Source organism: Sceloporus occidentalis, unplaced genomic scaffold, assembly GCF_023333645.1.
Source record: "Sceloporus occidentalis isolate IW3139 unplaced genomic scaffold, rSceOcc1.0.p SCAF_403, whole genome shotgun sequence".
NCBI classification, from domain to species: domain Eukaryota; kingdom Metazoa; phylum Chordata; class Lepidosauria; order Squamata; family Phrynosomatidae; genus Sceloporus; species Sceloporus occidentalis.
Window position 1 is genome coordinate 227,801 of NW_028317383.1, and position 14,938 is coordinate 242,738.

At 42.7% G+C, this 14,938-nt stretch overlaps 1 pseudogene; it reads right to left on the reverse strand.

Annotated features, from left to right (window-relative positions):
• Positions 1-12,416: 12,416 nt before the first annotated feature.
• Positions 12,417-13,366, reverse strand: LOC149272922 (olfactory receptor 52A1-like; annotated as a pseudogene).
• Positions 13,367-14,938: the final 1,572 nt, after the last annotated feature.

Here is a 14,938-nt window from a genome sequence, read left to right on the forward strand (position 1 = left end):
GACCAAAGTCCATCAAGTTCAACCTATATACATATTGTGTCCCTACTGTGTTGATCCAGCGGAAGGCAAAAAACCCTTATGAAGCAGATGCCAATTGCCCCATACCAGGGGGAAAATTCCTTCCCGACTCCAAATATGGCAATCAGAATAAATCCCTGGATCAACGTTCTGTCCCTATTAATCTAATATCCATAACTTGTAATATTATTGCTTTCAAGAAACACGTCCAGGCTCCTTTTGAACTCTTTTATTGAGTTTACCATCACCACTTCCTCTGGCAGAGAGTTCCATAATCTCACCGCTCTTACTGTAAAGAACCCCCGTCTGTGCTGGTGTAGAAACCTTCTTTCCTCCAGCCGTAGAGGATGTCCCCTTGTTATAGATACAGTCCTGGGTATAAATAGGTCCTGGGAGTGATCTCTGTACTGCCCCCTTATATATTTATACATAGTTATTAAGTCCCCCCTAAGCCGTCTTTTTTCCAAACTAAATAACCCCAATTCTGATAATCTTTCTGGGTACTGTAATCCTCCCATTCCCCTTATTACTCTGGTTGCCCGTCTTTGAACCCTCTCCAGCTCCACTATATCTTTCTTGTACACTGGTGCCCAGTACTGTACACAGTATTCCATGTGTGGTCTGACTAGTGACTTGTACAGTGGTAGAATTATTTCCTTGTCGTGGGCATCTATGCCCCTTTTGATGCACCCCATGATTTTATTTGCCTTAGCAGCAGCTGCCTGACACTGGTCGCTACAGGTAAATTTACTGTTAACTAAAACTCCTAAGTCCTTTTCCATGTCAGTCGTCCCCAGTGTTTTCCCGTTTAATACATATTCCCAGCCTGGATTTTTCTTCCCCATGTGCATAACCTTACATTTATCTGTGTTGAACCTCATCTGCCACATCCCAGCCCAAGCCTCCAACCTATGCAGATCCATTTGTAATCGTGCGCTGTCCTCTATTGTGTTAACCACGTTACAGAGCTTAGTATCGTCTGCAAAGATTGATACTTTACTATGCAATCCCTCTACAAGGTCATTAATAAATATATTAAAAAGAATAGGACCCAAAACTGACCCCTGTGGTACCCCACTAGCAACAGTCACCCACTCAGAGTATGTACCATTAATAACCACCCTCTGTTTCCTATCACTGAGCCAGTTACTTACCCACATACACACATTCTCCCCCAGCCCAAGCATTCTCATTTTATGTACCAGCCTTTTATGTGGCACCGTATCAAATGCTTTGGAAAAATCAAGATATACGACATCCAGCGATTCACCCCGATCCAGTCTTGAGCTCACCTCCTCATAAAAGCTGATCAGGTTAGTTTGACAGGACCGATCCCTTGTAAACCCATGCTGATATGGAGTCATACATTTATTTTCATTGAGATTCTCCAAAATAGCATCTCTTAGGAAACCCTCAAACAGTTTACACACAACAGAAGTTAAACTAACAGGCCTATAATTCCCCGGGTCACTTTTTGTCCCCTTTTTGAATATTGGCACAACATTTGCTATGCGCCAGTCCTGGGGAACAGACCCTGTCACTATAGAGTCCTTGAATATTAGAAATAGGGGTCTGTCTATTACATTACTTAACTCCCTTAGAACACGGGGGTGAATGCCATCTGGACCTGGTGATTTGTCTATTTTGATTTTTTTTAGGCGGCACTGCACTTCTTCCTGCGTTAGACAGGCGACATGTACTGAGGCATTTATCTCATCCTGCTGTATATTACCTGGCATTTCATTTTCCTCTGTGAATACAGCAGAGAAGAATATATTTAATAGATTAGCTTTTTCCTGATCCCCATCTATAACTTCTCCCTCATTACTTTTTAAGGGGCCAACGCTTTCATTTTTAACCTTTTTACTATTTATATAGTTAAAGAACATTTTGGGGTTTGTTTTACTCTCTTTGGCAATGAGTCTTTCTGTCTCCAATTTTGCTGCTTTTATCTGATTTTTACATATTTTATTTTTTTCCCGATAGCTTTTTAGTGCTTCCTCACTGCCTTCCTGTTTTAGTAGCTTAAATGCCTTTTTTTTGCCATTTATTGCCCCCTTTACATTTTTATTTATCCACATTGGTTTTCTCTTGTTCCTGACTCTTTTATTCCCATACGGTATGTACCTTTCACAGTGAGAATTTAAGATATTCTTAAAAATCTCCCATTGAGTGTCTGTACTCTTGTTTTTGAGGACATTTTCCCAATTTACAGTGTTAAGGGCTTCTCTTAGTTGATCAAACTTTGCCCTCCTAAAGTTCATAGTTCTTGTGGCTCCTCTAAGAGTTCCCTTATTGAAGGACAAGTTATAATGTATCATATTGTGATCACTATTTCCTAGATGCCCCCTGACCTGCACATTAGTTACTCTGTCAGGTCTGTTGGTTAATATTAAGTCCAGTAGGGCGCCCCCTCTGGTCGGGTCCTGCACCATTTGGGACAGATAATTATCCTTACTTATAGTCAGAAACCGGTTTCCTTTATGAGATTCACAGGTCTCGCTTTCCCAGTTTATGTCGGGATAGTTAAAGTCCCCCATAATAACCACCTCATTGTGATTAGCTGCCTTGTTTATTTGCTTTAATAATTGATCTTCTGCTGCTTCCATTATATTTGGTGGCTTATAGCAAACCCCGATCAGTATTTTATTATTTTTCTTTCCATATATTTCTACCCATAATGACTCCACATTATCATTTCCCTCACATATATTCTCCCGCATTGTGGCCTTTAGGCTGGACTTTACATAAAGGCAAACTCCTCCCCCTTTTCGTTTTTTCCGATCCTTCCTGAATAGACTATACCCCTGTATGTTAACCGCCCAGTCATAGCTATCATCCAACCATGTCTCTGTTATACCCACTATGTCATAATTTTCTTCAGACATTATTAACTCCAGTTCGTCAGTTTTATTGGTCAGACTTCTGGCATTAGTGAGCATACAATATAGAGGTGTATGGTTTTTTTCCCTATGAAGCCTATCCCTATTAACTATTCTAACCCCTCCCTCCGCTCCACCCCCAGGTACATTTGTAAGCCCCAGTTCTCTATCTACACTATCTTCCCCTTCTATATTGTAGTTTCCCTCCCCCCCTTTCCCTAGTTTAAACACTCCTCCACCCTTCTGACCATCTTCTCCCCAAGCACAGCTGCACCCTCCCCATTGAGGTGCAGCCCGTCCCTACCGTAGAGCCTGTATCCGACAGAGAAGTCGGCCCAGTTCTCCATGAACCCAAACCCCTCCTTCCTACACCAGCTTCTGAGCCACTTGTTTAGCTCCCTAATCTCCCGCTGCCTCTCTGGTGTGGCACGTGGTACAGGTAATATTTCAGAAAATACTACCTTGGAGGTCCTTGCCTTAAGCTTGCTACCTAAGTCCCTGAAATCATTTTTAAGGACACTCCGCCTCCCTCTCACTTTGTCATTGGTGCCAATGTGCACCATGACTGCTGGGTCTTCTCCAGCCCCTCCCAGTAATCTGTCGCCCCGGAATTCCCTGTGTGAGTATTTATGACATTAATGAAGCGCCAGCAGGTGGCATTATTACAAAATGAACTATAGCATTAAATCCGATATTATATAAAACGAAGAGTGGGAAGAGAAGAGGACTCTGTTCCTAGGAGCTTACAATCAGTTTTATTTAGTAGGTAATTACAAGACAAGTTGGGTGAATTCACAGAGACCCTCAGAGTTTTAAAGGGGATATCCCACCAATTTAAAAATAAGTTTTCAGAAATATTTTTAGGGAAATGGACAAAAAATATGGGAAAAAAAAATTTCTGCCTTCACCCCGTCACCCAAATTATTTCAACACTTTGTGATTCCTTTGCCTGGAAGATTTGGGGGATCGAGGAGATCTGATTATGCATCAGTAATAGGAGCAGAGCAATCCCCCTGCTCACAGATGGTCCAAGAGCCCGGGGCCCCTGAATGCTCGTACCCCTCACTGCACCCCTGAGATATCACAGAGGGGCTGCGCATGCAGATCCTAAATCAGAGAAGTAGCAAAAAAACTTCCAGAGCGAAGCGGCCATCCCACCCAACAGCCCCGAAGCAGGTTTTCATTTTCTTACATTTACCCCGGGCTGGGATTATTCAGCAAAGACAGCAAAGAACGGGAATCAGCAAACGCCTCTCGTCTTTTATTAACAAGAAATGATGCTTGGAGAGTCCTGCGGGGGCCGATTCCTCCCGAGAACGAGCGACATCTCTTCTCGCCTGCAGCATCTGCCTCGCGGCTAAATGAATCCCTCGGCTGGGAAATAAATCCCAACTGAGATCAATTAATCTATTCTGTGATGGCAAAAACGGGGCGAGGATTCTCTAGTATTAAATAAATTCATGGTTGGTTAACCAATTATTCTCTAATCATGAATTGTTCAAATGATCATGTTTTCATGATTGAATGCGAGACGGAACGGCCCCCCACAGACCCCCATTACCTGTCTTTATTCCTGTGAACGGCACCCAATTCTCGTATGAACATTGTGGGGACAAATTAGTTACTTTCCATTCCCCCCATAACGAGGTTATCCTATAAACCCGAAACAATATCTTTTGTGCGTCTGGATTTACAATACATGGGCAGTCAGGAGAGGAAAGGTAAGTTGGTGCGACGTCGACACAGAGGGGCCACTGGAACCCAAGAGGTGGTGCAGATAGACAAGAGGTCCCAGAACTGACCCCGGAGACACCAACAGAGACGGTAGGGGAGAGGAAGACGCGCCAGAGAAGGAGACGGTAAAGGTACCATGAGAGAGAGCCGTGTCACAGATACCAAAAAAATAAAGGGTTTGCAGGATAAGGAGGGTATGTAAATGACATTGACAGATCCTGGGGGGGGCAAGGGGGCAATTGACCCCCCAAGACATTGGCAGATCAGGGGGCAACAGGGGAATTGAATTTGGATACATTAGCGTGTGAACATGTGTCTTTGTCTGGGTATGTTAACGTGAGTGCCTGCCTAGGTATGTTAGTGTCTTTGTTTGGGTGTGTTAGTGTGAGTATGTCTGGCTGTTTTTTTGTCATTGTGTTAGTGTGTGTATGTCTGGCTGTTTTTTTGTCATTGTGTTAGTGTGGGTGTGTTGGTGTGGGTATGTCTGGCTGTTTTTTTGTCATTGTGTTAGTGTGTGTATGTCTGGCTGTTTTTTTGTCATTGTGTTACTGTGGGTGTGTTAGTGTGGGTATGTCTGGCTGTTTTTTGTCATTGTGTTAGTGTGGGTGTGTTAGTGTGGGTATGTCTGGCTGTTTTTTTGTCATTGTGTTAGTGTGGGTGTGTTAGTGTGTGTATGTCTGGCTGTGTTAGTTTGAGTGTCTGGGTGGGTGGGTGTCATTGTGTTAGTGTGGGTATGTCTGGCTGTTTTTTTGTCATTCTCTTAGTGTGGGTGTGTTAGTGTGTGTATGTCTGGCTGTTTTTTTGTCATTGTGTTAGTGTGGGTGTGTTAGTGTGTGTATGTCTGGCTGTTTTTTTGTCATTGTGTTAGTGTGGGTGTGTTAGTGTGTGTATGTCTGGCTGTGTTAGTTTGAGTGTCTGGGTGGGTGGGTGGGTGTCATTGTGTTAGTGTGGGTGTGTTAGTGTGGGTATGTCTGGCTGTTTTTTTGTCATTGTGTTAGTGTGGGTGTGTTAGTGTGTGTATGTCTGGCTGTTTTTTTGTCATTGTGTTAGTGTGGGTGTGTTAGTGTGTGTATGTCTGGCTGTTTTTTTGTCATTGTGTTAGTGTGGGTGTGTTAGTGTGTGTATGTCTGGCTGTGTTAGTTTGAGTGTCTGGGTGGGTGGGTGGGTGTCGTGTTAGTGTGGGTGTGTTAGTGTGGGTATGTCTGGCTGTTTTTTTGTCATTGTGTTAGTGTGGGTGTGTTAGTGTGTGTATGTCTGGCTGTGTTAGTTTGAGTGTCTGGGTGGGTGGGTGTCATTGTGTTAGTGTGGGTGTATTAGTGTGTGTATGTCTGGCTGTTTTTTTGTCATTGTGTTAGTGTGGGTGTGTTAGTGTGGGTATGTCTGGCTGTTTTTTTGTCATTGTGTTAGTGTGTGTATGTCTGGCTGTGTTAGTATGAGTGTCTGGGTGGTTGTCATTGTGTTAGTGTGTGTATGTCTGGCTGTTTTTTTGTCATTGTGTTAGTGTGGGTGTGTATGTGTGAAGTGTGTTTTAGTTACGAGTGTCTGTATGTGGGTGTTGGTGCTGAATGTCTAGTTGTGTTAGTGTGAGTGTCCGTGTGCATTAGTGTGAGTGCCCTCCTTTAGGTCAGGTGCTGGATTCACCCTTGGTAAAGGACCCAATCGCCAGGAGCGAATCATTACCAGCTCCAAAATGGCGGCTCTCGTCTGCATTATTACAATTCTTCATAAAGCATGGATTATTCGCTCAGAGCCTCGTTAGCGTGTCTGTGGGTGGCAGTGGGGTCAATTCTGAGGGAAGGGGGTATTGACCCATGAGCAGATTCTCTTGTGACATTTTGCTATACATGGCTTTGGGAAGGTGGGGATCCTGTAGGCTCAGCCGTAGGACCTCCGAGGCACAGTTTGCTGTCGGGCCCAACTGGGGGCAGAGGGTTAAAACATGTAGGACCTGGAAATATTGTGGGATTATGGGAGGGAAAAAGAGTCCTGCAGGTCTGAGAACGTGCGCAGAGTAGAATATCTGCCCGAGAGAATCGATGTTGTTGGCAATCCAGTTGGAGAATGATGTGGGGAATGTGTGGCCTGTCTCCAGCAAATGGCTTCGGAAATTGCAGGTGACTTCTGTATTTACCCCGCAGGTACAAAGGGAGCCCGGTCGTTGGTGGTACGGAGGGGAGGTCCCATCTTTTGCCCGAGGTCATCCACAGGTCGTCACGTATTGCATGCGGTTGAAAAAATTTGAGCCAATCTACTTATACCATAATGCATACATTATACAGGGGGCCGGTCACTGATTTATCTATACATTATACAGGGGGCCGGTCACTGATTTATCTATACATTATACAGGGGCCGGTCACTGATTTATCTATACATTATACAGGGGGGCGGCTCGCTGATTTATCTATACATTATACAGGGGACCGGTCACTGATTTATATATACATTATACAGGGGCCAGTCACTGATTTATCTATACATTATACAGGGGCCGGTCACTGATTTATCTATACATTATACAGGGGCCGGTCACTGATGTATCTATACATTATACAGGGGGCCGGTCACTGATTTATCTATACATTATACAGGGGTCGGTCACTGATTTAGCTATACATTATACAGGGGCCGGTCACTGATTTATCTATACATTATACAGGGGCTGGTCACTGATTTATCTATACATTATGCAGGGGCCGGTCACTGATTTATCTATACATTATACAGGGGGCGGTCACTGATTTATCTATACATTATACAAGGGGCAGGCTCACTGATTTATCTATACATTATACAGGGGACCGGTCACTGATTTATCTATACATTATACAGGGGCTGGGTCACGGATTTATCTATACATTATACAGGGGCCAGTCACTGATTTATCTATACATTATACAGGGGGCCGGTCACTGATTTATCTATACCTTATACAGGGGGCCGGTTACTGATTTATCGATACATTATACAGGGGGCCGGCTCACTGATTTATCTATACATTATACAGGGGGCCGGTTACTGATTTATCGATACATTATACAGGGGGCCGGTCACTGATTTATCTATACATTATACAGGGGCCGGTCACTGATTTATCTATACATTATACAGGGGGCCGGTCACTGATTTATCTATACATTATACAGGGGGCCGGTTACTGATTTATCCATACATTATACAGGGGGCCGGTCACTGATTTCTCTATACATTATACAGGGGCCGGTCACTGATTTATCTATACATTATACAGGGGGCCGGTCACTGATTTATCTATACATTATACAGGGGCCGGTCACTGATTTATCTATACATTATACAGGGGGCAGGCTCATTGATTTATCTATACATTACACAGGGGCCGGTCAATGATTTATCTATACATTATACAGGGGCCGGTCATTGATTTAACTATACATTATACAGGGGCTGGTCATTGATTTATCTATACATTACACAGGGGCCGGTCAATGATTTATCTATACATTATACAGGGGGCCAGTCACTGATTTATCTATACATTATACAGGGGGCCGGTCACTGATTTATCTATACATTATACGGAGGGCCGGTCACTGATTTATCTATACATTATACAGGGAGGGCGGTCACTGATTTATCTATACATTATACAGGGGCCGGTCACTGATTTATCTATACATTATGCAGGGGGCCGGCCACTGATTTATCTATACATTATACAGGGGCCGGCTCGCTGATTTATCTATACATTATACCGGGGCCGGTCCCTGATTTATCTATACATTATACAGGGGGCCGGTCACTGATTTATCTATACATTATACAGGGGGCCAGTCAATGATTTATCTATACATTATACAGGGGCCGGTCATTGATTTATCTATACATTATACAGGGGCCGGTCATTGATTTAACTATACATTACACAGGGGGCCGGCTCACTGATTTATCTATACATTATACAGGGGCGGTCACTGATTTATCTATAAATTATACAGGAGCCGGTCACTGATTTATCTATACATTATACAGGGGGCCGGTCACTGATTTATCTATACATTATACGGGCTGGTCACTGATATATCCATACATTATACAGGGGGCCGGTCACTGATTTATATATACATTATACAGGGGCCAGTCACTGATTTATCCATACATTATACAGGGGCCGGTCACTGATTTATCTATACATTATACAGGGGGCCGGTCACTGATTTATCTATACATTATACAGGGGGACGGTCACTGATTTATCTATACATTATACAGGGGGCCGGTCATTGATTTAACTATACATTATACAGGGGGCCGGTCACTGATTTATCTATACATTATACAGGGGGCCGGTCACTGATTTATCTATACATTATACAGGGGCCGGTCACTGATTTATCTATACATTATACAGGGGGCCGGCTCGTTGATTTATCTATACATTATACAGGGGGCTGGTCACTGATTTAACTATACATTATACAGGGGGCCAGTCACTGATTTATCCAAACATTATACAGGGGCTGGTCACGGATTTATCTATACATTATACAGGGGGCCAGCCACAGATTTAACTATACATTATACAGGGCCGGCTCGCTGATTTATCTATACATTATACAGTGGGCCGGCTCGCTGATTTAACTATACATTATACAGGGGCCGGTCATTGATTTAACTATACATGATACAGGGGCCGGTCATTGATTTAACTATACATTATACACTGAGGAGAATAGATTCCACCCCTTACTGTCTGAAGTGGTTTGTTCTATGGGAGAATATATCTCACCTGTTGCCTGAGGTGGTTTGTTCCAAGGTAGTGAGGGAAATTGGGTCTGTCATGGTGTCTTAGAGACTGCTGTAAGAGGAGCTGTTGGCCCTGTGACTGAGTGCAGTATATCCTGTGAGGGCAGTAAAGTCAGTCAGTGAGGGCAGTATATCCTGTGAGGGCAGTAAAGTCAGTGAGTGAGGGCAGTATATCCTGTGAGGGCAGTAAAGTCAGCAGTAAAGCATACTTTGCGAGGGCAGTACTATCACTTATTGGGGGCAGTATATCCTGTGAGGGCAGTAGAGTCAGTCTGTGTGGGCAGTAAAGTCAGTCAATGAGGGCAGTAAAGTCAGTGAGTGGGGGCAGCATACTCTGAGAGGGCAGTACTATCGCTTTGTGGGGGCAGTATACTTTTTGAGGGCAGCATACTTAGTCATACATGTCTCAGTTTGCGCTGTTGGTGCTGATTATCTGAATTCCTGCCGGGGGGTCACTTCAACAGAAATAATGAATTTTATTAATTTACAAATAACCAAAACATCTCTGAATTAGATAAAAGCCGTGAGAGCTGATTCCTGATCTGGAGGAAGCGTTACGGCCAGTGTTCCCTCGAAGCTGTGTGCTTGTGTGCGCGCACATAGCTTTTTTAGAGAGCGCACATTTCCAAAATTTTTGCTCTGTGAAACTTTTTGCACAAGAGAAATTTTCTGCGCACGCCAACTAAGAAAAATTAGATGGAACATTGGTTACGGCTGCAACAAAAAAAAACAGAAAGAGCTCCATTTACTGATTTATCTATACATTATACAGGGGTCGGCTCACTGATTTATCTATACATTATACAGGGGCCGGTCAGTGATTTAACTATACATTATACAGGGGCCGGTCACCAATTTATCTATACGTTATACAGGGGCCGGCCACTTATTTAACTATACATTATACAGGGGCCGGTCAGTGATTTAACTATACATTATACAGGGGCCGGTCACTGATTTATCTATACATTATACAAGGGCTGGTCAATGATTTATCTATACGTTATACAGGGGCCGGCTCACTTATTTATCTGTACATTATACAGGGGCCGGTTCACTGATTTCACTATATATTATACAGGGTCCGGCCACTTATTTAACTATACATTATACAAGGGACCAGTCACTGATTTAACTATACATTATACAGGGGCTGGTCACTGATTTATCTGTACATTATACAGGGGCCAGCTCGCTGATTTATCTATACATTATACAGGGGCCGGTCACTGATTTATCTATACATTATACAGGGGCCGGCTCACTGATTTATCTATACATTATACAGGGGGCCGGTCACTGATTTAACTATGCATTATACAGGGGCCGGTCACTGATTTATCTATACATTATACGGAAGCTTCTGACACTGTTGGGGTTGCAGGGGGGGGGACTTGACTATCTTTAGGCATTTTTTTGCAGTTCGGTGAGTTTTACGCTTTTTTTGACAGGAATTATTTTACAGAAAAAATAAATAAAAATAAACTGACAATAAAAAACATATAAATACATAGATCGGTACCTGCAATTTTAAAAAAAAAATAAAAGAAAGTCCCAACACTTTTATATTTTTGGTGTCGCTGGGAAGTGTTAGGAGCTGCGCTCACTCTTCAAACTCTTTTTCCTCCCCTAACCGTCCCTGTCTGTCTGGATTCTCGCTGCGAGTCCCTCGGTATCACTCCCAGCCGGTAAAGGAATTTTAATCAGATCTCTGTACATCTTATTAGTGGAAAGGAGTTGGGCTGTGAGCGGCAGGCAGTGGGCTTTATTCACTAAACAGTGGGTTAGAGGAGAGTGAAACTATTTCATCTCCTGCATTTACCATGGAGGCTGGTTGGGGCCAAACAGCAGGAATAACACACAGGGCTGGCCCCTCATATTGCATTGACAGTGGTGTTGCTATAGGGCCCCCCCTAGGTTATTCCTTGCCCCCCCCGCCGAATTTGGAACCACCCATCCAGGGTCGGTGGGTTACATCGACTACATCTAAATATAAGTGAGTGACCCACTATATGGACAAAACTATTGGGACATCTCTTAATTATTGAAATCAGGGTTTGGGCACTGAAGGGACATCTTAATGCTTCAGCACCGAGACGCCCGGCTTCCAGCATTGTGGAGACAGTTTGGGGGAAACCCTTTTCTATTCCAGCATGACGGCGCACAAAGTGAGCTCCATAAAGACACGGCTGGAAGAGATTGGGGAGAAGAACTTGGCCGGCCGCACAGAACCCCCACCTCAACCCCATCGAACCCCAACGGGATGACCTGGAAGAAGATTGTGAGCTGGGCGGGGAGAAATTCCCTCAGAAACGCCCCAAAATCTTGTGGAAATCCTCCCCAGAAGAGCGGAAGCCGTTATATCTGCAAAGGGGGGAACAATACACCAATGTTGGTGTAATCGTCAGGTATCCCAATACTTTTGGCCATACAGTGCTGTGCAAAAGTTCTAAGCAGGTGTGAAAAAAAGCTGTAATGTAAGAATGCTTTCAAACACATACTTTTTTATAGGTTATTTTTATTATTTCATTAAATGCAATATGAGTAAACAGAAGAAATATCTAAATCTGATCAATGTTTGGACAGACCAACCTTCAAAACATCCTCCGTTCTTCCAGGTTCTCTCGCAGACACAACGTAACAAAATATTGTAGAATCTTGTAACAGTATTTTGTAATGACAAACTGTTGGGAATCTTCCCTTTATTAAGTCAAAAACGTGCTTCTGACTTAATCTTCTGACGGCATTGGTTACTGCGGAGAAGGTAGAGAGATATTGACAGAGAGAATGAATGAGAGTGTGCGAGAGATTGAGTGAGAGTGAGTGAAAGTGTGAGAGCAAGAAAGCAGAACAGTGGTAATCTAATAATTCCAAGTAAAGACACATTTCATACCATGGATTATAAAAGGTAAATATATATAAATGCGACACTATATTTTTATCACTGAAGATACATTTCTATTGTGTGACCACAAGATGTGGGGTGAGAGGTCAATGTCATGAACATGTTTTGATTTTACATAGAAGTTTCCACACGTGTTCACGGATCAGTTTTGTCTTTATGCCGTACATGAGTGGATTTATCATGGGTGGAACGAGGAGGTACAAATCTGATAGAATAATGTGGATATAGGATGGAATGTGTTTGCCGTAACGGTGAGATAAAAAGAGAAAAAGGCAAGCATGTAGAAGCTTAAAAAGACACAGATATGGGGCGTGCACGTGTTAAATGCCTTCAGTCGAGCTTCTGTGGATGGGAGTCTGTAGACTGCTTGGAAAATCCTGCCGTATGACAGTGAAATAAACAGCAGATCATTCCCTAACAGGGTGAAAGCCACCAGCAGACCCAACGCGCTGTTCACACGGATGTCCGCGTCTGCAAGTTTCACCACAGCCATGTGCTCACAGTAAGAGTGAGAGATAATATTAGTCTTGAACGACTTAAACCGTTTGACCAAAAGAATACATGGAACAAACAAAACTACTGGCCGGACACACAACATAACGATGATTTTCACTATGAGTCTGCTGGTCACGATGGAGGAATATCTGAGAGGTTTGCAGATGGCGACGTACCGGTCAAACGCCATTGCCAGTAGCAGGCCGGATTCAATGCTTGTAAAGGAATGGAGGAAAAACATCTGGACTAGACAAACATCAAAAAGGATGAGTCTGGAACTGGAGAAGAAGATGGACAACATCTTAGGGACTATGCTAACACCCAGCAGGATGTCATTGGATGCTAATAACATGAGAAATATAAACATTGGTCCATGGAGACTGGGAAATATTGGGATGACGACCATTAATGTCATGTTTCCAATCACTGCGATAATGTAGGCCAAGCAGAAGACAATACCGATCCAATGCTGTGAATCCTCCAGGCCAGGAATCCCGACCAAGATGAAGAAGGTTGGATGAAAGGAGGTGGCATTGTGGGCAGACATGCTAAATTGGAAGTTCATGCAGTCTGGGTTTGGAGGAGCTGCCTCTGAGGGGCTGTAAATCTGTCGGATAAATTCTGAAAGTTGTATAAATAGAAAATCTAATTGCACGTGATTGTTATTCGTAGGCTTGAGCCTTTTTTCCACTGTGGATTAACATACAAGGATCATAATAACACTTTGAGGATAAAGTCTATGCAGCAAAAGTATACTGTCCATCATTGAGTATACTGGCCTCATAGGCAAACAGGGCTTTGCTTTAGACAGACTTTGCTTTAGACAGTGAGCAAAACAAGACAGTTAAAAACATATAAATTAAATATATATATCAACAAATGTGAAAATAACAGAAATATGGTTAAAAACATGTTTTAGTTACCCCCAAAGGTCCCTCCGACACCACAAATTTACACACATACCTAAGAACCAACAAACAAAGCTCAATGATTCGTATCTTATCTGCTACTGAAATGGTCATTACTGGAAAATGGAAAAATCAAATAATTCTTTGGAAAATGTTAAAAACCAGATTAATTTAGAATGTACAATTTACAATATAAGGAAACATGATGGCCAACGAAGACATACGGGATCCTTGGATACAAGGGTTAAAAAAATCAGCAACCTGAACAATCTATCACTGGCCGTTTACCGCTTCCCGTCCCGCCGATATCCTGTTTAAATACCGTATTTGCTCGATTATAAGAAGAGCAAATGCTCTGAAAAATATCCCTCGTCTTATATTCGAGGTCGTCTTCTAATAATGTTACAGGCCTCAGTAGAAGTTAAGGTTAAGGACTGAACTACGCAGAACTAGTAGCTTCTGTTACATAAGATTTTTTTATGTTTTAAGATTAGAATGTTTTTGTATTCAGTAAAAATGATCAGCAGCTTGGCCTTGGTGATTTTCCTCTCCTGATTTTTTTATGACCGTTAGTACTATTTTTGAGGTAGCGATACGCAGGTCTAGTTACAAAACCTTTTATATATATATATGCAGACCTTTATTTATAATCTGGGGCAGACCGGGAGACTGAAGCGAGACTTCATATCGAGACTGGTATGTTTATTTTTATTTTTCATGCATATAAGCTTTAATAGCCATTCTATGTTATACTCTGTTTAATTTTGGATTTCTGTAATTTTTATTATTTTTAATAAATAAGTAATTACTATATTGAATTCTCAGTCCTTTCTTATAATTGTGCTCACGATTTCATTTATTGAATGTGAGACCTATCCACATGTATAAAATGAGATTTGGTAAGTTATCACTTAGGGTGGAGAATAACCTCTTTTTAAGACATTACATGGGAGGAAATGTGTGAACCCATCACAATAAGACATCAAATAGCGGTCTCACTACAAGACTAAAATCAAAGTCCCTGCAGCGCTGCATGGGACGTTTGCCGGATGCGCGTAGACAATCTCCACTGCTGCCAGCACTTCCGCCGGGGCTTCTGTGGAGGAGCACCGGAAAGTCATGTGATGCCGTCATTCAGTCATAGAAGCCTGGGAGGCAGAGTGACATGTAGGGGTGTATAAGGCATATCTGGGGGGAGTGGCAAATAGGGG